The 27,418-nt window shown below is 40.2% G+C and overlaps 17 non-coding genes across 17 annotated transcripts; 3 read left to right on the top strand and 14 right to left on the bottom strand.

Annotated features, from left to right (window-relative positions):
* LOC130661413 (U2 spliceosomal RNA) lies at positions 1-192 on the bottom strand. The gene has a single exon (XR_008988606.1). It is a non-coding gene; the product is annotated as a U2 spliceosomal RNA (small nuclear RNA).
* A 322-nt stretch (positions 193-514) lies between these two features.
* Trnar-acg (transfer RNA arginine (anticodon ACG)) lies at positions 515-587 on the bottom strand. The gene has a single exon. It is a non-coding gene; the product is annotated as a tRNA-Arg (tRNA).
* Positions 588-5,054: 4,467 nt separating this feature from the next.
* Positions 5,055-5,173, top strand: LOC130658415 (5S ribosomal RNA). The gene has a single exon (XR_008985630.1). It is a non-coding gene; the product is annotated as a 5S ribosomal RNA (ribosomal RNA).
* A 328-nt stretch (positions 5,174-5,501) lies between these two features.
* LOC130660366 (U1 spliceosomal RNA) lies at positions 5,502-5,666 on the bottom strand. Its single transcript, XR_008987565.1, has one exon. It is a non-coding gene; the product is annotated as a U1 spliceosomal RNA (small nuclear RNA).
* Positions 5,667-5,851: 185 nt separating this feature from the next.
* LOC130661479 (U2 spliceosomal RNA) lies at positions 5,852-6,043 on the bottom strand. Its single transcript, XR_008988671.1, has one exon. It is a non-coding gene; the product is annotated as a U2 spliceosomal RNA (small nuclear RNA).
* Positions 6,044-6,365: 322 nt separating this feature from the next.
* Trnar-acg (transfer RNA arginine (anticodon ACG)) lies at positions 6,366-6,438 on the bottom strand. Its single transcript has one exon. It is a non-coding gene; the product is annotated as a tRNA-Arg (tRNA).
* Positions 6,439-10,850: 4,412 nt separating this feature from the next.
* LOC130658413 (5S ribosomal RNA) lies at positions 10,851-10,969 on the top strand. Its single transcript, XR_008985629.1, has one exon. It is a non-coding gene; the product is annotated as a 5S ribosomal RNA (ribosomal RNA).
* Positions 10,970-11,297: 328 nt separating this feature from the next.
* On the bottom strand, positions 11,298-11,462 carry LOC130660460 (U1 spliceosomal RNA). The gene has a single exon (XR_008987659.1). It is a non-coding gene; the product is annotated as a U1 spliceosomal RNA (small nuclear RNA).
* A 185-nt stretch (positions 11,463-11,647) lies between these two features.
* On the bottom strand, positions 11,648-11,839 carry LOC130661412 (U2 spliceosomal RNA). Its single transcript, XR_008988605.1, has one exon. It is a non-coding gene; the product is annotated as a U2 spliceosomal RNA (small nuclear RNA).
* Positions 11,840-12,161: 322 nt separating this feature from the next.
* On the bottom strand, positions 12,162-12,234 carry Trnar-acg (transfer RNA arginine (anticodon ACG)). Its single transcript has one exon. It is a non-coding gene; the product is annotated as a tRNA-Arg (tRNA).
* Positions 12,235-16,699: 4,465 nt separating this feature from the next.
* LOC130658411 (5S ribosomal RNA) lies at positions 16,700-16,818 on the top strand. Its single transcript, XR_008985626.1, has one exon. It is a non-coding gene; the product is annotated as a 5S ribosomal RNA (ribosomal RNA).
* A 328-nt stretch (positions 16,819-17,146) lies between these two features.
* LOC130660364 (U1 spliceosomal RNA) lies at positions 17,147-17,311 on the bottom strand. The gene has a single exon (XR_008987564.1). It is a non-coding gene; the product is annotated as a U1 spliceosomal RNA (small nuclear RNA).
* A 185-nt stretch (positions 17,312-17,496) lies between these two features.
* LOC130661411 (U2 spliceosomal RNA) lies at positions 17,497-17,688 on the bottom strand. Its single transcript, XR_008988604.1, has one exon. It is a non-coding gene; the product is annotated as a U2 spliceosomal RNA (small nuclear RNA).
* A 322-nt stretch (positions 17,689-18,010) lies between these two features.
* On the bottom strand, positions 18,011-18,083 carry Trnar-acg (transfer RNA arginine (anticodon ACG)). Its single transcript has one exon. It is a non-coding gene; the product is annotated as a tRNA-Arg (tRNA).
* Positions 18,084-22,631: 4,548 nt separating this feature from the next.
* LOC130660363 (U1 spliceosomal RNA) lies at positions 22,632-22,796 on the bottom strand. Its single transcript, XR_008987563.1, has one exon. It is a non-coding gene; the product is annotated as a U1 spliceosomal RNA (small nuclear RNA).
* A 185-nt stretch (positions 22,797-22,981) lies between these two features.
* LOC130661410 (U2 spliceosomal RNA) lies at positions 22,982-23,173 on the bottom strand. The gene has a single exon (XR_008988602.1). It is a non-coding gene; the product is annotated as a U2 spliceosomal RNA (small nuclear RNA).
* Positions 23,174-23,495: 322 nt separating this feature from the next.
* Positions 23,496-23,568, bottom strand: Trnar-acg (transfer RNA arginine (anticodon ACG)). The gene has a single exon. It is a non-coding gene; the product is annotated as a tRNA-Arg (tRNA).
* Positions 23,569-27,418: the final 3,850 nt, after the last annotated feature.

The raw sequence follows: 27,418 nt of genomic DNA, 5'->3' as shown, positions 1-27,418 counted from the left end.
CTTATGTGGGCCGCCATCGGTAATAGTGCAACACCAAGGCAACCCGTGGTCACGGCGTGAATGAATCCACCTCCATGACCCAAGGCCAAAAATCAGATTAATATACTGACCATTCAGAGAATGGCCTACCAGATATTAAACTGATAAGAACAGATACTACACTTGATCTTAGCCATTAGGCCGAGAAGCGATAAAGAACAAGCGTTGCCATGATAGGCATCGTCCACACACCGTAACTGCTTGTGGAGCATGTCACGTTACTGTAAAGCTTACAACTGTCACCGCGTACGGATGGACGGCGACATAGTAAAAATCACGGCTGTTGATTTAGCCGTAGGATGGAGAGCGACTGTAGCGAGTGGATGGTAACTTACATGAATGCTAACAAAGGCGACGATACTAAGTGCGTGATATTACTTTCCAATATGTCTGCGTACATTCCGTTTATCAACGCATTACGCCAGAACGTGCGCGCGCGTTACACAGTAGACCATGCAGCCGAAATGCGACAGTGCGACCCTGCCAGGAGTCGAACCTGGAATCCCCTGATTCGTAGTCAGATGCCTTATCCATTGGGCCACAGGGCCATGCTTATGACTTCGCCTCATCGTCATTTTGGCTTGCGCATTCGTTTTACTTACGACAGAATTCTTCGTGTTTGTAGCCATGAAAGAAAGGGACTTCTGTGAGTGAATTTTTTTACTGTGGTCTAATAAAAAAGTCGAAACGCAGTGCCCAATATATGAATTGCTCCTAATAGCCGGAAACAGGCCGTGTCGATGATGTAGGCCGACATACGCAACGCAAACCAAAGAACGCTTTATGAAAATCCTAACACGAGCGCGGAAGAAGCCCAAATTAACAGACTAGATGTAATGCTGAAGACCTCAAACTCCAGCAGCTTCTCTTGCAGACTATTGCGTCGTACTACAAATAAAAATTAACATGCTTTCGCATAGTCGCGGCACCCAAAACGGACATTATACGATGTACAGAAACACACATTTCTGTTTTCGCGCCAAATCAATTCCCGGGAGTGGTACTTTTACGTCCGCATACTTCGCACCGTCTTAAATTATATCTCATTTACACGGTAATGTTTAGTATACTTCTACTGTGATAACAAGCATCGTTTATCGTTGGATTGTTGTAAGAAAACATTAAAAATGAGTGAAGCAGCTTCTCCAAAGAAAATCGCACCCAAGAAGAAACCTGCTGCAAAGAAGACAGCTGATCACCCTAAATATGTGGACATGATCAAGGCTGCTATCGCTACCCTAAAGGAACGCGGTGGTTCATCTCGCCAAGCTATTACAAAATATATTCATGCAAATTACAAAGTTGCTGAAAACTCAGATCATCATCTGAAAATGGCTCTTAAACGAGGAGTAACATCAGGCGATTTGATTCAAACTAAAGGCACTGGTGCTTCTGGATCATTCAAGCTAGGTCAGGTAAAAAAAGAAAAACCTAAGAAAAAGGCCGCAGCAAAAAAGCCAACGGCAAAGAAGCCTACTGCAAAGAAAAGTACACCAAAAAAGAAGCCAGCAAAGAAGAGCACGCCAAAGAAAGCAGCAAAGAAGCCTGCCACAAAGAAAGCCTCGGCTAAGAAACCAGCAGCTAAGAAACCCACAAAGAAGCCTGTTGCTAAAAAACCTGCAGCAAAGAAGGTCAAAAAGACTCCCAAAAAGGCAGCAAAGAAGACCGCAAAAAAATAATTTGTGTGTATCTGGCTATTACATTAACAAACGGCTATTTTTATAGCCACACATTTACAAAAAAACATTATCTTGGTACAAAGTTAAACTTGTTTAAGTCACTTAAACAGTTAAAAAAGAGTAAATTTAAGATTAGATTCCCTAAGTTTAAGTATTTTCGTTTTTAAATTTCTTATTTTCTTGCTTTTACTTTTCTTGCCCTTCATATTTTTAACATTGTCAAACTTTATGTAGCATAAAATTTTTATGTAGCATAAAATTTAAACAGAAAGCAGGACAAAGTTTGATATAAAAAGCTAGCCGTAATATTTTTTATGGATGTGTGGCTATAAAAATAGCCGTTTTTTGTTTGGTAAGATGCTTAGGCACGTTCCCCACGAATTCTTCTTGCCAACTGGATGTCTTTAGGCATGATTGTAACTCGTTTTGCGTGAATGGCACACAAGTTAGTATCCTCGAACAAGCCAACAAGGTACGCTTCAGAAGCCTCTTGCAGAGCCATAACGGCTGTGCTCTGGAATCGCAGATCTGTTTTGAAGTCCTGAGCAATTTCTCGCACAAGACGCTGGAAAGGCAACTTGCGGATCAAGAGCTCGGTTGACTTCTGGTATCTTCTGATTTCTCTGAGAGCAACTGTACCAGGTCTGTAACGATGTGGTTTTTTCACTCCTCCAGTAGCTGGTGCGCTTTTCCTCGCAGCTTTAGTGGCGAGTTGTTTTCGTGGAGCCTTTCCTCCAGTAGATTTACGTGCAGTTTGCTTTGTACGAGCCATATTTTAAGAAGTCGATGTAGTACGGATACACAAGACGGTCTAAAATGCACTATCGCGCCAAAGTTTTATTTCTCATATTGATTGACAGCTAAGGTTCAAAACAAACCATTTGATTGGTGCTAAGAAAGTAATTTCTGATTGGCTGCATAATGACATTACGCTCATTACTTTAACATTTTTATAAAATCTGTGTTTTTTGGCTACGGGAAAACGGCTGTATCTTCTGATACACAAAAGCTTTTGACTTTTTTTTTTTTTAGTAAGTAGCAGAAGGTTTGGCGAATTCCAACGATGCCAAATTTATTGCCTTACTGAAACATTAAGACCACGAATTTTTAAAAAAACTACAGTTTTACTTAAAAAAATGTACAAAATGTTCGGAACATTTTGTAATGACGCAACTCTATTGGTTAATTAGGGTGTTTCCACGAGCAGTAGGTAATTTTATGGCCTCTTTTTAAAGCTGTCTGAATTCTGTTAACTCAAACGTTGTTTTTGTACTCGTTCTGTACGCAACTATATCAATATGTCTGGACGCGGAAAAGGAGGTAAAGGATTGGGAAAAGGAGGTGCTAAACGTCACCGAAAAATTCTTCGTGATAACATTCAGGGAATCACAAAACCTGCTATTCGGCGTCTTGCTCGACGAGGTGGTGTCAAACGTATCTCTGGCCTTATCTATGAGGAAACCAGAGGTGTACTGAAGGTTTTCTTAGAGAATGTTATTCGTGATGCTGTAACCTACACAGAGCACGCTAAACGCAAGACCGTTACCGCTATGGATGTTGTTTATGCCTTAAAACGTCAAGGAAGAACTCTTTACGGATTCGGAGGTTAAGCGTTGTCATTGCTCAACAAAAACGGCTATTTTTATAGCCACAAATCTTTTAAAACATTACTTTGTGCACGCTTCCAAATTACACAATGTGTAAAGTCTTGTCACAGTTACATTTATTGCTATACGATACTATGTCATATATGACACAAAAAAAATTTAGAAATACTTTGTAGGGTTAATTTGCCTGGGAGTGTTTCCGTGAAAAGCTGGGTTAAGTTAAATGTAAGCAATAACATGGATCAATGTACTTGTCTTTTCTGCAAGTACAGCTAATAATACGTATGAAAAGTGAAGCTAATCCACACACACATGGGGAAGTATTTTAAATGTAGGCTAGTGTTCTTAAGCACATTATTTAGAAGTTTTATTAACTTCGGTTAACTTGTAGTGACGCCAAGTAAATGTTTTTTAAAGATGTGTGGTCTTAAAAAAGACCGTTTGTGTTTGGTAGACGTTGGTTTACTTGCTGCTTGTGTATTTTGTGACGGCTTTTGTTCCTTCACTGACTGCGTGTTTTGCAAGTTCTCCAGGCAAGAGAAGACGTACTGCGGTTTGAATTTCACGAGAAGAGATGGTCGACTTTTTGTTTTGAAGAGCCAAACGCGAAGCTTCGGAAGCAATGCGCTCAAAGATGTCGTTGACAAATGAGTTCATGATGCTCATAGCTTTGCTTGAAACTCCGACATCTGGGTGAACTTGTTTCAAAACATTGTAGATGTAAATAGCATAACTTTCCTTTCTCTTTCTCTTGCGTTTCTTTTCACCAGTTCCACCAATCTTTCCTCCTTTTTTGCCGGCTCTTTTTTCACCTTTCTTGGCTACTTTAGGTGCCTGTTTTCCTCCTTTAGCTGCTGCGTCAGACATGGTTAAAAATTTTTGCTACTTAACTTGTAAATAAGCATTAAACTGCAAGTCAAAACTTTTTGTTTATAAGTAAAAAAATCGGATCGAATTCGATCCGAAAACGCCGATACGCAATTTAATTGGTTAAAAAAAAAATCTTTTGTTTAATACTTAATTATGATTGGTTAAAAAAACATGATTTCGATCCTATTTTTATGATGAAAAAACGAGTAAAGTTTATTTCGTTAACACTTACGTTAAATATTCGTACGTTTTTGTATTAACTTACAAAACAAATCGCAGTTATGTCTGGACGTGGAAAAGGTGGAAAAGCTAAGGCTAAAGCCAAGACAAGATCCTCAAGAGCTGGACTTCAATTTCCAGTCGGTAGAGTGCATAGATTCCTTCGTAGAGGGCACTATGCTAACCGAATTGGATCTGGAGCACCAGTTTACTTAGCAGCCGTCTTGGAATATTTATCTGCTGAGATATTGGAGTTGGCTGGTAACGCAGCAAGAGACAACAAAAAAGCTAGGATTATTCCAAGACATTTACAATTGGCTGTTCGTAATGATGAAGAATTAAACAAACTTTTGAGCGGTGTAACCATTGCAGCTGGTGGTGTTTTGCCAAACATTCAAGCTGTCTTACTCCCAAAGAAGAACGACAAAGGACAGAAGAAGTAAACCGCTACACTCAGAAAACAACGGCTATTTTTATAGCCACACATCTTTAAAAAAACATTGTTTTTTTCACAAAACTATAACCTTAAAGTCTAATAGATAATCCATGCATACGCCTTGTCCTAAGTAACTCAAAGAAATTAAATAAAAAAATTTGATCACAACGTCAAAATAAATTGCACGTATTTGCACCTACTAATGTCTACGGCCATACCACGATGAACACACCCGTTCTCGTCTGATCACGGAAGTTAAGCATCGTCGGGCCGGGATAGTACTTGGATGGGGGACCGCCTGGGAACTCCCGGTGTCGTAGGCTTTTCATTTTCATTTGCTGTGATATATTTCTTGTTATAACAATTAAGGAACGTGGCGGTTGTTGAAAGTGTTTCCTATGACATTTTCCTACGACATTTTCAGGTGATAGTACGAGAAAAAAGAGCTTTCAAATGCATACAAACTCGATCTATTGCCGATCATCCAATAACCCTGACGGAATGGCAAATAAAATAAAATTCCGCCGCCTTCCGAGGACTTATATCGCAATCACGTTTCGTAACAGCCAAGCGAGGTTTTACCTTAGCGTTTAAGTCACCACCGACATTTGGCCGCGCAACTTTTCTAAGCTCATTCATTTTGACTTAAGGAGGGGGCGAGCGCGGACGCAGGCCCCCACTACCAGAAATTGTACGGTCGAGTTACTGACGTTTGCAGTAATCGCAGAGGTCAGCCCAAGCGTAGTGCAATGCAAGAGCCTCACTCTGGAAGAAAACCCTCATTGATCAGTCTTTACTTCCCCGTCAGGTAAGTATGAGTTGGAACTGCACCGTAGCATGAGGGTACCCTTCAAAGTTTGTTAATGCTTGTGGCTTGAGTGTGTTATAAACTGCCGTGTCGCGGGGCATAGGCTGTATTCTCCCCCAGTGTACGCGTTTTGTTCCCGCCGTAGACTATGCAGAGTGCCGTCGGAAAGAGGACTGCTATTATTCTTTTATTGCTTATGTGGGCCGCCATCGGTAATAGTGCAACACCAAGGCAACCCGTGGTCACGGCGTGAATGAATCCACCTCCATGACCCAAGGCCAAAAATCAGATTAATATACTGACCATTCAGAGAATGGCCTACCAGATATTAAACTGATAAGAACAGTTACTACACTTGATCTTAGCCATTAGGCCGAGAAGCGATAAAGAACAAGCGTTGCCATGATAGGCATCGTCCACACACCGTAACTGCTTGTGGAGCATGTCACGTTACTGTAAAGCTTACAACTGTCACCGCGTACGGATGGACGGCGACATAGTAAAAATCACGGCTGTTGATTTAGCCGTAGGATGGAGAGCGACTGTAGCGAGTGGATGGTAACTTACATGAATGCTAACAAAGGCGACGATACTAAGTGCGTGATATTACTTTCCAATATGTCTGCGTACATTCCGTTTATCAACGCATTACGCCAGAACGTGCGCGCGCGTTACACAGTAGACCATGCAGCCGAAATGCGACAGTGCGACCCTGCCAGGAGTCGAACCTGGAATCCCCTGATTCGTAGTCAGATGCCTTATCCATTGGGCCACAGGGCCATGCTTATGACTTCGCCCCATCGTCATTTTGGCTTGCGCATTCGTTTTACTTACGACAGAATTCTTCGTGTTTGTAGCCATGAAAGAAAGGGACTTCTGTGAGTGAATTTTTTTACTGTGGTCTAATAAAAAATCGATGATGTAGGCCGACATACGCAACGCAAACCAAAGAACGCTTTATGAAAATCCTAACACGAGCGCGGAAGAAGCCCAAATTAACAGACTAGATGTAATGCTGAAGACCTCAAACTCCAGCAGCTTCTCTTGCAGACTATTGCGTCGTACTACAAATAAAAATTAACATGCTTTCGCATAGTCGCGGCACCCAAAACGGACATTATACGATGTACAGAAACACACATTTCTGTTTTCGCGCCAAATCAATTCCCGGGAGTGGTACTTTTACGTCCGCATACTTCGCACCGTCTTAAATTATATCTCATTTACACGGTAATGTTTAGTATACTTCTACTGTGATAACAAGCATCGTTTATCGTTGGATTGTTGTAAGAAAACATTAAAAATGAGTGAAGCAGCTTCTCCAAAGAAAATCGCACCCAAGAAGAAACCTGCTGCAAAGAAGACAGCTGATCACCCTAAATATGTGGACATGATCAAGGCTGCTATCGCTACCCTAAAGGAACGCGGTGGTTCATCTCGCCAAGCTATTACAAAATATATTCATGCAAATTACAAAGTTGCTGAAAACTCAGATCATCATCTGAAAATGGCTCTTAAACGAGGAGTAACATCAGGCGATTTGATTCAAACTAAAGGCACTGGTGCTTCTGGATCATTCAAGCTAGGTCAGGTAAAAAAAGAAAAACCTAAGAAAAAGGCCGCAGCAAAAAAGCCAACGGCAAAGAAGCCTACTGCAAAGAAAAGTACACCAAAAAAGAAGCCAGCAAAGAAGAGCACGCCAAAGAAAGCAGCAAAGAAGCCTGCCACAAAGAAAGCCTCGGCTAAGAAACCAGCAGCTAAGAAACCCACAAAGAAGCCTGTTGCTAAAAAACCTGCAGCAAAGAAGGTCAAAAAGACTCCCAAAAAGGCAGCAAAGAAGACCGCAAAAAAATAATTTGTGTGTATCTGGCTATTACATTAACAAACGGCTATTTTTATAGCCACACATTTACAAAAAAACATTATCTTGGTACAAAGTTAAACTTGTTTAAGTCACTTAAACAGTTAAAAAAGAGTAAATTTAAGATTAGATTCCCTAAGTTTAAGTATTTTCGTTTTTAAATTTCTTATTTTCTTGCTTTTACTTTTCTTGCCCTTCATATTTTTAACATTGTCAAACTTTATGTAGCATAAAATTTTTATGTAGCATAAAATTTAAACAGAAAGCAGGACAAAGTTTGATATAAAAAGCTAGCCGTAATATTTTTTATGGATGTGTGGCTATAAAAATAGCCGTTTTTTGTTTGGTAAGATGCTTAGGCACGTTCCCCACGAATTCTTCTTGCCAACTGGATGTCTTTAGGCATGATTGTAACTCGTTTTGCGTGAATGGCACACAAGTTAGTATCCTCGAACAAGCCAACAAGGTACGCTTCAGAAGCCTCTTGCAGAGCCATAACGGCTGTGCTCTGGAATCGCAGATCTGTTTTGAAGTCCTGAGCAATTTCTCGCACAAGACGCTGGAAAGGCAACTTGCGGATCAAGAGCTCGGTTGACTTCTGGTATCTTCTGATTTCTCTGAGAGCAACTGTACCAGGTCTGTAACGATGTGGTTTTTTCACTCCTCCAGTAGCTGGTGCGCTTTTCCTCGCAGCTTTAGTGGCGAGTTGTTTTCGTGGAGCCTTTCCTCCAGTAGATTTACGTGCAGTTTGCTTTGTACGAGCCATATTTTAAGAAGTCGATGTAGTACGGATACACAAGACGGTCTAAAATGCACTATCGCGCCAAAGTTTTATTTCTCATATTGATTGACAGCTAAGGTTCAAAACAAACCATTTGATTGGTGCTAAGAAAGTAATTTCTGATTGGCTGCATAATGACATTACGCTCATTACTTTAACATTTTTATAAAATCTGTGTTTTTTGGCTACGGGAAAACGGCTGTATCTTCTGATACACAAAAGCTTTTGACTTTTTTTTTTTTTAGTAAGTAGCAGAAGGTTTGGCGAATTCCAACGATGCCAAATTTATTGCCTTACTGAAACATTAAGACCACGAATTTTTAAAAAAACTACAGTTTTACTTAAAAAAATGTACAAAATGTTCGGAACATTTTGTAATGACGCAACTCTATTGGTTAATTAGGGTGTTTCCACGAGCAGTAGGTAATTTTATGGCCTCTTTTTAAAGCTGTCTGAATTCTGTTAACTCAAACGTTGTTTTTGTACTCGTTCTGTACGCAACTATATCAATATGTCTGGACGCGGAAAAGGAGGTAAAGGATTGGGAAAAGGAGGTGCTAAACGTCACCGAAAAATTCTTCGTGATAACATTCAGGGAATCACAAAACCTGCTATTCGGCGTCTTGCTCGACGAGGTGGTGTCAAACGTATCTCTGGCCTTATCTATGAGGAAACCAGAGGTGTACTGAAGGTTTTCTTAGAGAATGTTATTCGTGATGCTGTAACCTACACAGAGCACGCTAAACGCAAGACCGTTACCGCTATGGATGTTGTTTATGCCTTAAAACGTCAAGGAAGAACTCTTTACGGATTCGGAGGTTAAGCGTTGTCATTGCTCAACAAAAACGGCTATTTTTATAGCCACAAATCTTTTAAAACATTACTTTGTGCACGCTTCCAAATTACACAATGTGTAAAGTCTTGTCACAGTTACATTTATTGCTATACGATACTATGTCATATATGACACAAAAAAAATTTAGAAATACTTTGTAGGGTTAATTTGCCTGGGAGTGTTTCCGTGAAAAGCTGGGTTAAGTTAAATGTAAGCAATAACATGGATCAATGTACTTGTCTTTTCTGCAAGTACAGCTAATAATACGTATGAAAAGTGAAGCTAATCCACACACACATGGGGAAGTATTTTAAATGTAGGCTAGTGTTCTTAAGCACATTATTTAGAAGTTTTATTAACTTCGGTTAACTTGTAGTGACGCCAAGTAAATGTTTTTTTAAAGATGTGTGGTCTTAAAAAAGACCGTTTGTGTTTGGTAGACGTTGGTTTACTTGCTGCTTGTGTATTTTGTGACGGCTTTTGTTCCTTCACTGACTGCGTGTTTTGCAAGTTCTCCAGGCAAGAGAAGACGTACTGCGGTTTGAATTTCACGAGAAGAGATGGTCGACTTTTTGTTTTGAAGAGCCAAACGCGAAGCTTCGGAAGCAATGCGCTCAAAGATGTCGTTGACAAATGAGTTCATGATGCTCATAGCTTTGCTTGAAACTCCGACATCTGGGTGAACTTGTTTCAAAACATTGTAGATGTAAATAGCATAACTTTCCTTTCTCTTTCTCTTGCGTTTCTTTTCACCAGTTCCACCAATCTTTCCTCCTTTTTTGCCGGCTCTTTTTTCACCTTTCTTGGCTACTTTAGGTGCCTGTTTTCCTCCTTTAGCTGCTGCGTCAGACATGGTTAAAAATTTTTGCTACTTAACTTGTAAATAAGCATTAAACTGCAAGTCAAAACTTTTTGTTTATAAGTAAAAAAATCGGATCGAATTCGATCCGAAAACGCCGATACGCAATTTAATTGGTTAAAAAAAAAATCTTTTGTTTAATACTTAATTATGATTGGTTAAAAAAACATGATTTCGATCCTATTTTTATGATGAAAAAACGAGTAAAGTTTATTTCGTTAACACTTACGTTAAATATTCGTACGTTTTTGTATTAACTTACAAATCAAATCGCAGTTATGTCTGGACGTGGAAAAGGTGGAAAAGCTAAGGCTAAAGCCAAGACAAGATCCTCAAGAGCTGGACTTCAATTTCCAGTCGGTAGAGTGCATAGATTCCTTCGTAGAGGGCACTATGCTAACCGAATTGGATCTGGAGCACCAGTTTACTTAGCAGCCGTCTTGGAATATTTATCTGCTGAGATATTGGAGTTGGCTGGTAACGCAGCAAGAGACAACAAAAAAGCTAGGATTATTCCAAGACATTTACAATTGGCTGTTCGTAATGATGAAGAATTAAACAAACTTTTGAGCGGTGTAACCATTGCAGCTGGTGGTGTTTTGCCAAACATTCAAGCTGTCTTACTCCCAAAGAAGAACGACAAAGGACAGAAGAAGTAAACCGCTACACTCAGAAAACAACGGCTATTTTTATAGCCACACATCTTTAAAAAAACATTGTTTTTTTCACAAAACTATAACCTTAAAGTCTAATAGATAATCCATGCATACGCCTTGTCCTAAGTAACTCAAAGAAATTAAATAAAAAAATTTGATCACAACGTCAAAATAAATTGCACGTATTTGCACCTACTAATGTCTACGGCCATACCACGATGAACACACCCGTTCTCGTCTGATCACGGAAGTTAAGCATCGTCGGGCCGGGATAGTACTTGGATGGGGGACCGCCTGGGAACTCCCGGTGTCGTAGGCTTTTCATTTTCATTTGCTGTGATATATTTCTTGTTATAACAATTAAGGAACGTGGCGGTTGTTGAAAGTGTTTCCTATGACATTTTCCTACGACATTTTCAGGTGATAGTACGAGAAAAAAGAGCTTTCAAATGCATACAAACTCGATCTATTGCCGATCATCCAATAACCCTGACGGAATGGCAAATAAAATAAAATTCCGCCGCCTTCCGAGGACTTATATCGCAATCACGTTTCGTAACAGCCAAGCGAGGTTTTACCTTAGCGTTTAAGTCACCACCGACATTTGGCCGCGCAACTTTTCTAAGCTCATTCATTTTGACTTAAGGAGGGGGCGAGCGCGGACGCAGGCCCCCACTACCAGAAATTGTACGGTCGAGTTACTGACGTTTGTAGTAATCGCAGAGGTCAGCCCAAGCGTAGTGCAATGCAAGAGCCTCACTCTGGAAGAAAACCCTCATTGATCAGTCTTTACTTCCCCGTCAGGTAAGTATGAGTTGGAACTGCACCGTAGCATGAGGGTACCCTTCAAAGTTTGTTAATGCTTGTGGCTTGAGTGTGTTATAAACTGCCGTGTCGCGGGGCATAGGCTGTATTCTCCCCCAGTGTACGCGTTTTGTTCCCGCCGTAGACTATGCAGAGTGCCGTCGGAAAGAGGACTGCTATTATTCTTTTATTGCTTATGTGGGCCGCCATCGGTAATAGTGCAACACCAAGGCAACCCGTGGTCACGGCGTGAATGAATCCACCTCCATGACCCAAGGCCAAAAATCAGATTAATATACTGACCATTCAGAGAATGGCCTACCAGATATTAAACTGATAAGAACAGATACTACACTTGATCTTAGCCATTAGGCCGAGAAGCGATAAAGAACAAGCGTTGCCATGATAGGCATCGTCCACACACCGTAACTGCTTGTGGAGCATGTCACGTTACTGTAAAGCTTACAACTGTCACCGCGTACGGATGGACGGCGACATAGTAAAAATCACGGCTGTTGATTTAGCCGTAGGATGGAGAGCGACTGTAGCGAGTGGATGGTAACTTACATGAATGCTAACAAAGGCGACGATACTAAGTGCGTGATATTACTTTCCAATATGTCTGCGTACATTCCGTTTATCAACGCATTACGCCAGAACGTGCGCGCGCGTTACACAGTAGACCATGCAGCCGAAATGCGACAGTGCGACCCTGCCAGGAGTCGAACCTGGAATCCCCTGATTCGTAGTCAGATGCCTTATCCATTGGGCCACAGGGCCATGCTTATGACTTCGCCCCATCGTCATTTTGGCTTGCGCATTCGTTTTACTTACGACAGAATTCTTCGTGTTTGTAGCCATGAAAGAAAGGGACTTCTGTGAGTGAATTTTTTTACTGTGGTCTAATAAAAAAGTCGAAACGCAGTGCCCAATATATGAATTGCTCCTAATAGCCGGAAACAGGCCGTGTCGATGATGTAGGCCGACATACGCAACGCAAACCAAAGAACGCTTTATGAAAATCCTAACACGAGCGCGGAAGAAGCCCAAATTAACAGACTAGATGTAATGCTGAAGACCTCAAACTCCAGCAGCTTCTCTTGCAGACTATTGCGTCGTACTACAAATAAAAATTAACATGCTTTCGCATAGTCGCGGCACCCAAAACGGACATTATACGATGTACAGAAACACACATTTCTGTTTTCGCGCCAAATCAATTCCCGGGAGTGGTACTTTTACGTCCGCATACTTCGCACCGTCTTAAATTATATCTCATTTACACGGTAATGTTTAGTATACTTCTACTGTGATAACAAGCATCGTTTATCGTTGGATTGTTGTAAGAAAACATTAAAAATGAGTGAAGCAGCTTCTCCAAAGAAAATCGCACCCAAGAAGAAACCTGCTGCAAAGAAGACAGCTGATCACCCTAAATATGTGGACATGATCAAGGCTGCTATCGCTACCCTAAAGGAACGCGGTGGTTCATCTCGCCAAGCTATTACAAAATATATTCATGCAAATTACAAAGTTGCTGAAAACTCAGATCATCATCTGAAAATGGCTCTTAAACGAGGAGTAACATCAGGCGATTTGATTCAAACTAAAGGCACTGGTGCTTCTGGATCATTCAAGCTAGGTCAGGTAAAAAAAGAAAAACCTAAGAAAAAGGCCGCAGCAAAAAAGCCAACGGCAAAGAAGCCTACTGCAAAGAAAAGTACACCAAAAAAGAAGCCAGCAAAGAAGAGCACGCCAAAGAAAGCAGCAAAGAAGCCTGCCACAAAGAAAGCCTCGGCTAAGAAACCAGCAGCTAAGAAACCCACAAAGAAGCCTGTTGCTAAAAAACCTGCAGCAAAGAAGGTCAAAAAGACTCCCAAAAAGGCAGCAAAGAAGACCGCAAAAAAATAATTTGTGTGTATCTGGCTATTACATTAACAAACGGCTATTTTTATAGCCACACATTTACAAAAAAACATTATCTTGGTACAAAGTTAAACTTGTTTAAGTCACTTAAACAGTTAAAAAAGAGTAAATTTAAGATTAGATTCCCTAAGTTTAAGTATTTTCGTTTTTAAATTTCTTATTTTCTTGCTTTTACTTTTCTTGCCCTTCATATTTTTAACATTGTCAAACTTTATGTAGCATAAAATTTTTATGTAGCATAAAATTTAAACAGAAAGCAGGACAAAGTTTGATATAAAAAGCTAGCCGTAATATTTTTTATGGATGTGTGGCTATAAAAATAGCCGTTTTTTGTTTGGTAAGATGCTTAGGCACGTTCCCCACGAATTCTTCTTGCCAACTGGATGTCTTTAGGCATGATTGTAACTCGTTTTGCGTGAATGGCACACAAGTTAGTATCCTCGAACAAGCCAACAAGGTACGCTTCAGAAGCCTCTTGCAGAGCCATAACGGCTGTGCTCTGGAATCGCAGATCTGTTTTGAAGTCCTGAGCAATTTCTCGCACAAGACGCTGGAAAGGCAACTTGCGGATCAAGAGCTCGGTTGACTTCTGGTATCTTCTGATTTCTCTGAGAGCAACTGTACCAGGTCTGTAACGATGTGGTTTTTTCACTCCTCCAGTAGCTGGTGCGCTTTTCCTCGCAGCTTTAGTGGCGAGTTGTTTTCGTGGAGCCTTTCCTCCAGTAGATTTACGTGCAGTTTGCTTTGTACGAGCCATATTTTAAGAAGTCGATGTAGTACGGATACACAAGACGGTCTAAAATGCACTATCGCGCCAAAGTTTTATTTCTCATATTGATTGACAGCTAAGGTTCAAAACAAACCATTTGATTGGTGCTAAGAAAGTAATTTCTGATTGGCTGCATAATGACATTACGCTCATTACTTTAACATTTTTATAAAATCTGTGTTTTTTGGCTACGGGAAAACGGCTGTATCTTCTGATACACAAAAGCTTTTGACTTTTTTTTTTTTTAGTAAGTAGCAGAAGGTTTGGCGAATTCCAACGATGCCAAATTTATTGCCTTACTGAAACATTAAGACCACGAATTTTTAAAAAAACTACAGTTTTACTTAAAAAAATGTACAAAATGTTCGGAACATTTTGTAATGACGCAACTCTATTGGTTAATTAGGGTGTTTCCACGAGCAGTAGGTAATTTTATGGCCTCTTTTTAAAGCTGTCTGAATTCTGTTAACTCAAACGTTGTTTTTGTACTCGTTCTGTACGCAACTATATCAATATGTCTGGACGCGGAAAAGGAGGTAAAGGATTGGGAAAAGGAGGTGCTAAACGTCACCGAAAAATTCTTCGTGATAACATTCAGGGAATCACAAAACCTGCTATTCGGCGTCTTGCTCGACGAGGTGGTGTCAAACGTATCTCTGGCCTTATCTATGAGGAAACCAGAGGTGTACTGAAGGTTTTCTTAGAGAATGTTATTCGTGATGCTGTAACCTACACAGAGCACGCTAAACGCAAGACCGTTACCGCTATGGATGTTGTTTATGCCTTAAAACGTCAAGGAAGAACTCTTTACGGATTCGGAGGTTAAGCGTTGTCATTGCTCAACAAAAACGGCTATTTTTATAGCCACAAATCTTTTAAAACATTACTTTGTGCACGCTTCCAAATTACACAATGTGTAAAGTCTTGTCACAGTTACATTTATTGCTATACGATACTATGTCATATATGACACAAAAAAAATTTAGAAATACTTTGTAGGGTTAATTTGCCTGGGAGTGTTTCCGTGAAAAGCTGGGTTAAGTTAAATGTAAGCAATAACATGGATCAATGTACTTGTCTTTTCTGCAAGTACAGCTAATAATACGTATGAAAAGTGAAGCTAATCCACACACACATGGGGAAGTATTTTAAATGTAGGCTAGTGTTCTTAAGCACATTTAGAAGTTTTATTAACTTCGGTTAACTTGTAGTGACGCCAAGTAAATGTTTTTTTAAAGATGTGTGGTCTTAAAAAAGACCGTTTGTGTTTGGTAGACGTTGGTTTACTTGCTGCTTGTGTATTTTGTGACGGCTTTTGTTCCTTCACTGACTGCGTGTTTTGCAAGTTCTCCAGGCAAGAGAAGACGTACTGCGGTTTGAATTTCACGAGAAGAGATGGTCGACTTTTTGTTTTGAAGAGCCAAACGCGAAGCTTCGGAAGCAATGCGCTCAAAGATGTCGTTGACAAATGAGTTCATGATGCTCATAGCTTTGCTTGAAACTCCGACATCTGGGTGAACTTGTTTCAAAACATTGTAGATGTAAATAGCATAACTTTCCTTTCTCTTTCTCTTGCGTTTCTTTTCACCAGTTCCACCAATCTTTCCTCCTTTTTTGCCGGCTCTTTTTTCACCTTTCTTGGCTACTTTAGGTGCCTGTTTTCCTCCTTTAGCTGCTGCGTCAGACATGGTTAAAAATTTTTGCTACTTAACTTGTAAATAAGCATTAAACTGCAAGTCAAAACTTTTTGTTTATAAGTAAAAAAATCGGATCGAATTCGATCCGAAAACGCCGATACGCAATTTAATTGGTTAAAAAAAAAATCTTTTGTTTAATACTTAATTATGATTGGTTAAAAAAACATGATTTCGATCCTATTTTTATGATGAAAAAACGAGTAAAGTTTATTTCGTTAACACTTACGTTAAATATTCGTACGTTTTTGTATTAACTTACAAATCAAATCGCAGTTATGTCTGGACGTGGAAAAGGTGGAAAAGCTAAGGCTAAAGCCAAGACAAGATCCTCAAGAGCTGGACTTCAATTTCCAGTCGGTAGAGTGCATAGATTCCTTCGTAGAGGGCACTATGCTAACCGAATTGGATCTGGAGCACCAGTTTACTTAGCAGCCGTCTTGGAATATTTATCTGCTGAGATATTGGAGTTGGCTGGTAACGCAGCAAGAGACAACAAAAAAGCTAGGATTATTCCAAGACATTTACAATTGGCTGTTCGTAATGATGAAGAATTAAACAAACTTTTGAGCGGTGTAACCATTGCAGCTGGTGGTGTTTTGCCAAACATTCAAGCTGTCTTACTCCCAAAGAAGAACGACAAAGGACAGAAGAAGTAAACCGCTACACTCAGAAAACAACGGCTATTTTTATAGCCACACATCTTTAAAAAAACATTGTTTTTTTCACAAAACTATAACCTTAAAGTCTAATAGATAATCCATGCATACGCCTTGTCCTAAGTAACTCAAAGAAATTAAATAAAAAAATTTGATCACAACGTCAAAATAAATTGCACGTATTTGCACCTACTAATGTCTACGGCCATACCACGATGAACACACCCGTTCTCGTCTGATCACGGAAGTTAAGCATCGTCGGGCCGGGATAGTACTTGGATGGGGGACCGCCTGGGAACTCCCGGTGTCGTAGGCTTTTCATTTTCATTTGCTGTGATATATTTCTTGTTATAACAATTAAGGAACGTGGCGGTTGTTGAAAGTGTTTCCTATGACATTTTCCTACGACATTTTCAGGTGATAGTACGAGAAAAAAGAGCTTTCAAATGCATACAAACTCGATCTATTGCCGATCATCCAATAACCCTGACGGAATGGCAAATAAAATAAAATTCCGCCGCCTTCCGAGGACTTATATCGCAATCACGTTTCGTAACAGCCAAGCGAGGTTTTACCTTAGCGTTTAAGTCACCACCGACATTTGGCCGCGCAACTTTTCTAAGCTCATTCATTTTGACTTAAGGAGGGGGCGAGCGCGGACGCAGGCCCCCACTACCAGAAATTGTACGGTCGAGTTACTGACGTTTGCAGTAATCGCAGAGGTCAGCCCAAGCGTAGTGCAATGCAAGAGCCTCACTCTGGAAGAAAACCCTCATTGATCAGTCTTTACTTCCCCGTCAGGTAAGTATGAGTTGGAACTGCACCGTAGCATGAGGGTACCCTTCAAAGTTTGTTAATGCTTGTGGCTTGAGTGTGTTATAAACTGCCGTGTCGCGGGGCATAGGCTGTATTCTCCCCCAGTGTACGCGTTTTGTTCCCGCCGTAGACTATGCAGAGTGCCGTCGGAAAGAGGACTGCTATTATTCTTTTATTGCTTATGTGGGCCGCCATCGGTAATAGTGCAACACCAAGGCAACCCGTGGTCACGGCGTGAATGAATCCACCTCCATGACCCAAGGCCAAAAATCAGATTAATATACTGACCATTCAGAGAATGGCCTACCAGATATTAAACTGATAAGAACAGATACTACACTTGATCTTAGCCATTAGGCCGAGAAGCGATAAAGAACAAGCGTTGCCATGATAGGCATCGTCCACACACCGTAACTGCTTGTGGAGCATGTCACGTTACTGTAAAGCTTACAACTGTCACCGCGTACGGATGGACGGCGACATAGTAAAAATCACGGCTGTTGATTTAGCCGTAGGATGGAGAGCGACTGTAGCGAGTGGATGGTAACTTACATGAATGCTAACAAAGGCGACGATACTAAGTGCGTGATATTACTTTCCAATATGTCTGCGTACATTCCGTTTATCAACGCATTACGCCAGAACGTGCGCGCGCGTTACACAGTAGACCATGCAGCCGAAATGCGACAGTGCGACCCTGCCAGGAGTCGAACCTGGAATCCCCTGATTCGTAGTCAGATGCCTTATCCATTGGGCCACAGGGCCATGCTTATGACTTCGCCCCATCGTCATTTTGGCTTGCGCATTCGTTTTACTTACGACAGAATTCTTCGTGTTTGTAGCCATGAAAGAAAGGGACTTCTGTGAGTGAATTTTTTTACTGTGGTCTAATAAAAAAGTCGAAACGCAGTGCCCAATATATGAATTGCTCCTAATAGCCGGAAACAGGCCGTGTCGATGATGTAGGCCGACATACGCAACGCAAACCAAAGAACGCTTTATGAAAATCCTAACACGAGCGCGGAAGAAGCCCAAATTAACAGACTAGATGTAATGCTGAAGACCTCAAACTCCAGCAGCTTCTCTTGCAGACTATTGCGTCGTACTACAAATAAAAATTAACATGCTTTCGCATAGTCGCGGCACCCAAAACGGACATTATACGATGTACAGAAACACACATTTCTGTTTTCGCGCCAAATCAATTCCCGGGAGTGGTACTTTTACGTCCGCATACTTCGCACCGTCTTAAATTATATCTCATTTACACGGTAATGTTTAGTATACTTCTACTGTGATAACAAGCATCGTTTATCGTTGGATTGTTGTAAGAAAACATTAAAAATGAGTGAAGCAGCTTCTCCAAAGAAAATCGCACCCAAGAAGAAACCTGCTGCAAAGAAGACAGCTGATCACCCTAAATATGTGGACATGATCAAGGCTGCTATCGCTACCCTAAAGGAACGCGGTGGTTCATCTCGCCAAGCTATTACAAAATATATTCATGCAAATTACAAAGTTGCTGAAAACTCAGATCATCATCTGAAAATGGCTCTTAAACGAGGAGTAACATCAGGCGATTTGATTCAAACTAAAGGCACTGGTGCTTCTGGATCATTCAAGCTAGGTCAGGTAAAAAAAGAAAAACCTAAGAAAAAGGCCGCAGCAAAAAAGCCAACGGCAAAGAAGCCTACTGCAAAGAAAAGTACACCAAAAAAGAAGCCAGCAAAGAAGAGCACGCCAAAGAAAGCAGCAAAGAAGCCTGCCACAAAGAAAGCCTCGGCTAAGAAACCAGCAGCTAAGAAACCCACAAAGAAGCCTGTTGCTAAAAAACCTGCAGCAAAGAAGGTCAAAAAGACTCCCAAAAAGGCAGCAAAGAAGACCGCAAAAAAATAATTTGTGTGTATCTGGCTATTACATTAACAAACGGCTATTTTTATAGCCACACATTTACAAAAAAACATTATCTTGGTACAAAGTTAAACTTGTTTAAGTCACTTAAACAGTTAAAAAAGAGTAAATTTAAGATTAGATTCCCTAAGTTTAAGTATTTTCGTTTTTAAATTTCTTATTTTCTTGCTTTTACTTTTCTTGCCCTTCATATTTTTAACATTGTCAAACTTTATGTAGCATAAAATTTTTATGTAGCATAAAATTTAAACAGAAAGCAGGACAAAGTTTGATATAAAAAGCTAGCCGTAATATTTTTTATGGATGTGTGGCTATAAAAATAGCCGTTTTTTGTTTGGTAAGATGCTTAGGCACGTTCCCCACGAATTCTTCTTGCCAACTGGATGTCTTTAGGCATGATTGTAACTCGTTTTGCGTGAATGGCACACAAGTTAGTATCCTCGAACAAGCCAACAAGGTACGCTTCAGAAGCCTCTTGCAGAGCCATAACGGCTGTGCTCTGGAATCGCAGATCTGTTTTGAAGTCCTGAGCAATTTCTCGCACAAGACGCTGGAAAGGCAACTTGCGGATCAAGAGCTCGGTTGACTTCTGGTATCTTCTGATTTCTCTGAGAGCAACTGTACCAGGTCTGTAACGATGTGGTTTTTTCACTCCTCCAGTAGCTGGTGCGCTTTTCCTCGCAGCTTTAGTGGCGAGTTGTTTTCGTGGAGCCTTTCCTCCAGTAGATTTACGTGCAGTTTGCTTTGTACGAGCCATATTTTAAGAAGTCGATGTAGTACGGATACACAAGACGGTCTAAAATGCACTATCGCGCCAAAGTTTTATTTCTCATATTGATTGACAGCTAAGGTTCAAAACAAACCATTTGATTGGTGCTAAGAAAGTAATTTCTGATTGGCTGCATAATGACATTACGCTCATTACTTTAACATTTTTATAAAATCTGTGTTTTTTGGCTACGGGAAAACGGCTGTATCTTCTGATACACAAAAGCTTTTGACTTTTTTTTTTTTTAGTAAGTAGCAGAAGGTTTGGCGAATTCCAACGATGCCAAATTTATTGCCTTACTGAAACATTAAGACCACGAATTTTTAAAAAAACTACAGTTTTACTTAAAAAAATGTACAAAATGTTCGGAACATTTTGTAATGACGCAACTCTATTGGTTAATTAGGGTGTTTCCACGAGCAGTAGGTAATTTTATGGCCTCTTTTTAAAGCTGTCTGAATTCTGTTAACTCAAACGTTGTTTTTGTACTCGTTCTGTACGCAACTATATCAATATGTCTGGACGCGGAAAAGGAGGTAAAGGATTGGGAAAAGGAGGTGCTAAACGTCACCGAAAAATTCTTCGTGATAACATTCAGGGAATCACAAAACCTGCTATTCGGCGTCTTGCTCGACGAGGTGGTGTCAAACGTATCTCTGGCCTTATCTATGAGGAAACCAGAGGTGTACTGAAGGTTTTCTTAGAGAATGTTATTCGTGATGCTGTAACCTACACAGAGCACGCTAAACGCAAGACCGTTACCGCTATGGATGTTGTTTATGCCTTAAAACGTCAAGGAAGAACTCTTTACGGATTCGGAGGTTAAGCGTTGTCATTGCTCAACAAAAACGGCTATTTTTATAGCCACAAATCTTTTAAAACATTACTTTGTGCACGCTTCCAAATTACACAATGTGTAAAGTCTTGTCACAGTTACATTTATTGCTATACGATACTATGTCATATATGACACAAAAAAAATTTAGAAATACTTTGTAGGGTTAATTTGCCTGGGAGTGTTTCCGTGAAAAGCTGGGTTAAGTTAAATGTAAGCAATAACATGGATCAATGTACTTGTCTTTTCTGCAAGTACAGCTAATAATACGTATGAAAAGTGAAGCTAATCCACACACACATGGGGAAGTATTTTAAATGTAGGCTAGTGTTCTTAAGCACATTATTTAGAAGTTTTATTAACTTCGGTTAACTTGTAGTGACGCCAAGTAAATGTTTTTTTAAAGATGTGTGGTCTTAAAAAAGACCGTTTGTGTTTGGTAGACGTTGGTTTACTTGCTGCTTGTGTATTTTGTGACGGCTTTTGTTCCTTCACTGACTGCGTGTTTTGCAAGTTCTCCAGGCAAGAGAAGACGTACTGCGGTTTGAATTTCACGAGAAGAGATGGTCGACTTTTTGTTTTGAAGAGCCAAACGCGAAGCTTCGGAAGCAATGCGCTCAAAGATGTCGTTGACAAATGAGTTTATGATGCTCATAGCTTTGCTTGAAACTCCGACATCTGGGTGAACTTGTTTCAAAACATTGTAGATGTAAATAGCATAACTTTCCTTTCTCTTTCTCTTGCGTTTCTTTTCACCAGTTCCACCAATCTTTCCTCCTTTTTTGCCGGCTCTTTTTTCACCTTTCTTGGCTACTTTAGGTGCCTGTTTTCCTCCTTTAGCTGCTGCGTCAGACATGGTTAAAAATTTTTGCTACTTAACTTGTAAATAAGCATTAAACTGCAAGTCAAAACTTTTTGTTTATAAGTAAAAAAATCGGATCGAATTCGATCCGAAAACGCCGATACGCAATTTAATTGGTTAAAAAAAAAATCTTTTGTTTAATACTTAATTATGATTGGTTAAAAAAACATGATTTCGATCCTATTTTTATGATGAAAAAACGAGTAAAGTTTATTTCGTTAACACTTACGTTAAATATTCGTACGTTTTTGTATTAACTTACAAATCAAATCGCAGTTATGTCTGGACGTGGAAAAGGTGGAAAAGCTAAGGCTAAAGCCAAGACAAGATCCTCAAGAGCTGGACTTCAATTTCCAGTCGGTAGAGTGCATAGATTCCTTCGTAGAGGGCACTATGCTAACCGAATTGGATCTGGAGCACCAGTTTACTTAGCAGCCGTCTTGGAATATTTATCTGCTGAGATATTGGAGTTGGCTGGTAACGCAGCAAGAGACAACAAAAAAGCTAGGATTATTCCAAGACATTTACAATTGGCTGTTCGTAATGATGAAGAATTAAACAAACTTTTGAGCGGTGTAACCGCCTGGGAACTCCCGGTGTCGTAGGCTTTTCATTTTCATTTGCTGTGATATATTTCTTGTTATAACAATTAAGGAACGTGGCGGTTGTTGAAAGTGTTTCCTATGACATTTTCCTACGACATTTTCAGGTGATAGTACGAGAAAAAAGAGCTTTCAAATGCATACAAACTCGATCTATTGCCGATCATCCAATAACCCTGACGGAATGGCAAATAAAATAAAATTCCGCCGCCTTCCGAGGACTTATATCGCAATCACGTTTCGTAACAGCCAAGCGAGGTTTTACCTTAGCGTTTAAGTCACCACCGACATTTGGCCGCGCAACTTTTCTAAGCTCATTCATTTTGACTTAAGGAGGGGGCGAGCGCGGACGCAGGCCCCCACTACCAGAAATTGTACGGTCGAGTTACTGACGTTTGCAGTAATCGCAGAGGTCAGCCCAAGCGTAGTGCAATGCAAGAGCCTCACTCTGGAAGAAAACCCTCATTGATCAGTCTTTACTTCCCCGTCAGGTAAGTATGAGTTGGAACTGCACCGTAGCATGAGGGTACCCTTCAAAGTTTGTTAATGCTTGTGGCTTGAGTGTGTTATAAACTGCCGTGTCGCGGGGCATAGGCTGTATTCTCCCCCAGTGTACGCGTTTTGTTCCCGCCGTAGACTATGCAGAGTGCCGTCGGAAAGAGGACTGCTATTATTCTTTTATTGCTTATGTGGGCCGCCATCGGTAATAGTGCAACACCAAGGCAACCCGTGGTCACGGCGTGAATGAATCCACCTCCATGACCCAAGGCCAAAAATCAGATTAATATACTGACCATTCAGAGAATGGCCTACCAGATATTAAACTGATAAGAACAGATACTACACTTGATCTTAGCCATTAGGCCGAGAAGCGATAAAGAACAAGCGTTGCCATGATAGGCATCGTCCACACACCGTAACTGCTTGTGGAGCATGTCACGTTACTGTAAAGCTTACAACTGTCACCGCGTACGGATGGACGGCGACATAGTAAAAATCACGGCTGTTGATTTAGCCGTAGGATGGAGAGCGACTGTAGCGAGTGGATGGTAACTTACATGAATGCTAACAAAGGCGACGATACTAAGTGCGTGATATTACTTTCCAATATGTCTGCGTACATTCCGTTTATCAACGCATTACGCCAGAACGTGCGCGCGCGTTACACAGTAGACCATGCAGCCGAAATGCGACAGTGCGACCCTGCCAGGAGTCGAACCTGGAATCCCCTGATTCGTAGTCAGATGCCTTATCCATTGGGCCACAGGGCCATGCTTATGACTTCGCCCCATCGTCATTTTGGCTTGCGCATTCGTTTTACTTACGACAGAATTCTTCGTGTTTGTAGCCATGAAAGAAAGGGACTTCTGTGAGTGAATTTTTTTACTGTGGTCTAATAAAAAAGTCGAAACGCAGTGCCCAATATATGAATTGCTCCTAATAGCCGGAAACAGGCCGTGTCGATGATGTAGGCCGACATACGCAACGCAAACCAAAGAACGCTTTATGAAAATCCTAACACGAGCGCGGAAGAAGCCCAAATTAACAGACTAGATGTAATGCTGAAGACCTCAAACTCCAGCAGCTTCTCTTGCAGACTATTGCGTCGTACTACAAATAAAAATTAACATGCTTTCGCATAGTCGCGGCACCCAAAACGGACATTATACGATGTACAGAAACACACATTTCTGTTTTCGCGCCAAATCAATTCCCGGGAGTGGTACTTTTACGTCCGCATACTTCGCACCGTCTTAAATTATATCTCATTTACACGGTAATGTTTAGTATACTTCTACTGTGATAACAAGCATCGTTTATCGTTGGATTGTTGTAAGAAAACATTAAAAATGAGTGAAGCAGCTTCTCCAAAGAAAATCGCACCCAAGAAGAAACCTGCTGCAAAGAAGACAGCTGATCACCCTAAATATGTGGACATGATCAAGGCTGCTATCGCTACCCTAAAGGAACGCGGTGGTTCATCTCGCCAAGCTATTACAAAATATATTCATGCAAATTACAAAGTTGCTGAAAACTCAGATCATCATCTGAAAATGGCTCTTAAACGAGGAGTAACATCAGGCGATTTGATTCAAACTAAAGGCACTGGTGCTTCTGGATCATTCAAGCTAGGTCAGGTAAAAAAAGAAAAACCTAAGAAAAAGGCCGCAGCAAAAAAGCCAACGGCAAAGAAGCCTACTGCAAAGAAAAGTACACCAAAAAAGAAGCCAGCAAAGAAGAGCACGCCAAAGAAAGCAGCAAAGAAGCCTGCCACAAAGAAAGCCTCGGCTAAGAAACCAGCAGCTAAGAAACCCACAAAGAAGCCTGTTGCTAAAAAACCTGCAGCAAAGAAGGTCAAAAAGACTCCCAAAAAGGCAGCAAAGAAGACCGCAAAAAAATAATTTGTGTGTATCTGGCTATTACATTAACAAACGGCTATTTTTATAGCCACACATTTACAAAAAAACATTATCTTGGTACAAAGTTAAACTTGTTTAAGTCACTTAAACAGTTAAAAAAGAGTAAATTTAAGATTAGATTCCCTAAGTTTAAGTATTTTCGTTTTTAAATTTCTTATTTTCTTGCTTTTACTTTTCTTGCCCTTCATATTTTTAACATTGTCAAACTTTATGTAGCATAAAATTTTTATGTAGCATAAAATTTAAACAGAAAGCAGGACAAAGTTTGATATAAAAAGCTAGCCGTAATATTTTTTATGGATGTGTGGCTATAAAAATAGCCGTTTTTTGTTTGGTAAGATGCTTAGGCACGTTCCCCACGAATTCTTCTTGCCAACTGGATGTCTTTAGGCATGATTGTAACTCGTTTTGCGTGAATGGCACACAAGTTAGTATCCTCGAACAAGCCAACAAGGTACGCTTCAGAAGCCTCTTGCAGAGCCATAACGGCTGTGCTCTGGAATCGCAGATCTGTTTTGAAGTCCTGAGCAATTTCTCGCACAAGACGCTGGAAAGGCAACTTGCGGATCAAGAGCTCGGTTGACTTCTGGTATCTTCTGATTTCTCTGAGAGCAACTGTACCAGGTCTGTAACGATGTGGTTTTTTCACTCCTCCAGTAGCTGGTGCGCTTTTCCTCGCAGCTTTAGTGGCGAGTTGTTTTCGTGGAGCCTTTCCTCCAGTAGATTTACGTGCAGTTTGCTTTGTACGAGCCATATTTTAAGAAGTCGATGTAGTACGGATACACAAGACGGTCTAAAATGCACTATCGCGCCAAAGTTTTATTTCTCATATTGATTGACAGCTAAGGTTCAAAACAAACCATTTGATTGGTGCTAAGAAAGTAATTTCTGATTGGCTGCATAATGACATTACGCTCATTACTTTAACATTTTTATAAAATCTGTGTTTTTTGGCTACGGGAAAACGGCTGTATCTTCTGATACACAAAAGCTTTTGACTTTTTTTTTTTTTAGTAAGTAGCAGAAGGTTTGGCGAATTCCAACGATGCCAAATTTATTGCCTTACTGAAACATTAAGACCACGAATTTTTAAAAAAACTACAGTTTTACTTAAAAAAATGTACAAAATGTTCGGAACATTTTGTAATGACGCAACTCTATTGGTTAATTAGGGTGTTTCCACGAGCAGTAGGTAATTTTATGGCCTCTTTTTAAAGCTGTCTGAATTCTGTTAACTCAAACGTTGTTTTTGTACTCGTTCTGTACGCAACTATATCAATATGTCTGGACGCGGAAAAGGAGGTAAAGGATTGGGAAAAGGAGGTGCTAAACGTCACCGAAAAATTCTTCGTGATAACATTCAGGGAATCACAAAACCTGCTATTCGGCGTCTTGCTCGACGAGGTGGTGTCAAACGTATCTCTGGCCTTATCTATGAGGAAACCAGAGGTGTACTGAAGGTTTTCTTAGAGAATGTTATTCGTGATGCTGTAACCTACACAGAGCACGCTAAACGCAAGACCGTTACCGCTATGGATGTTGTTTATGCCTTAAAACGTCAAGGAAGAACTCTTTACGGATTCGGAGGTTAAGCGTTGTCATTGCTCAACAAAAACGGCTATTTTTATAGCCACAAATCTTTTAAAACATTACTTTGTGCACGCTTCCAAATTACACAATGTGTAAAGTCTTGTCACAGTTACATTTATTGCTATACGATACTATGTCATATATGACACAAAAAAAATTTAGAAATACTTTGTAGGGTTAATTTGCCTGGGAGTGTTTCCGTGAAAAGCTGGGTTAAGTTAAATGTAAGCAATAACATGGATCAATGTACTTGTCTTTTCTGCAAGTACAGCTAATAATACGTATGAAAAGTGAAGCTAATCCACACACACATGGGGAAGTATTTTAAATGTAGGCTAGTGTTCTTAAGCACATTATTTAGAAGTTTTATTAACTTCGGTTAACTTGTAGTGACGCCAAGTAAATGTTTTTTTAAAGATGTGTGGTCTTAAAAAAGACCGTTTGTGTTTGGTAGACGTTGGTTTACTTGCTGCTTGTGTATTTTGTGACGGCTTTTGTTCCTTCACTGACTGCGTGTTTTGCAAGTTCTCCAGGCAAGAGAAGACGTACTGCGGTTTGAATTTCACGAGAAGAGATGGTCGACTTTTTGTTTTGAAGAGCCAAACGCGAAGCTTCGGAAGCAATGCGCTCAAAGATGTCGTTGACAAATGAGTTTATGATGCTCATAGCTTTGCTTGAAACTCCGACATCTGGGTGAACTTGTTTCAAAACATTGTAGATGTAAATAGCATAACTTTCCTTTCTCTTTCTCTTGCGTTTCTTTTCACCAGTTCCACCAATCTTTCCTCCTTTTTTGCCGGCTCTTTTTTCACCTTTCTTGGCTACTTTAGGTGCCTGTTTTCCTCCTTTAGCTGCTGCGTCAGACATGGTTAAAAATTTTTGCTACTTAACTTGTAAATAAGCATTAAACTGCAAGTCAAAACTTTTTGTTTATAAGTAAAAAAATCGGATCGAATTCGATCCGAAAACGCCGATACGCAATTTAATTGGTTAAAAAAAAAATCTTTTGTTTAATACTTAATTATGATTGGTTAAAAAAACATGATTTCGATCCTATTTTTATGATGAAAAAACGAGTAAAGTTTATTTCGTTAACACTTACGTTAAATAT

This window comes from Hydractinia symbiolongicarpus, chromosome 9, assembly GCF_029227915.1.
Source record: "Hydractinia symbiolongicarpus strain clone_291-10 chromosome 9, HSymV2.1, whole genome shotgun sequence".
In the NCBI taxonomy this organism is placed as follows: Eukaryota; Metazoa; Cnidaria; class Hydrozoa; order Anthoathecata; family Hydractiniidae; genus Hydractinia; species Hydractinia symbiolongicarpus.
This window is presented reverse-complemented; position numbering and strand designations above follow the sequence as displayed.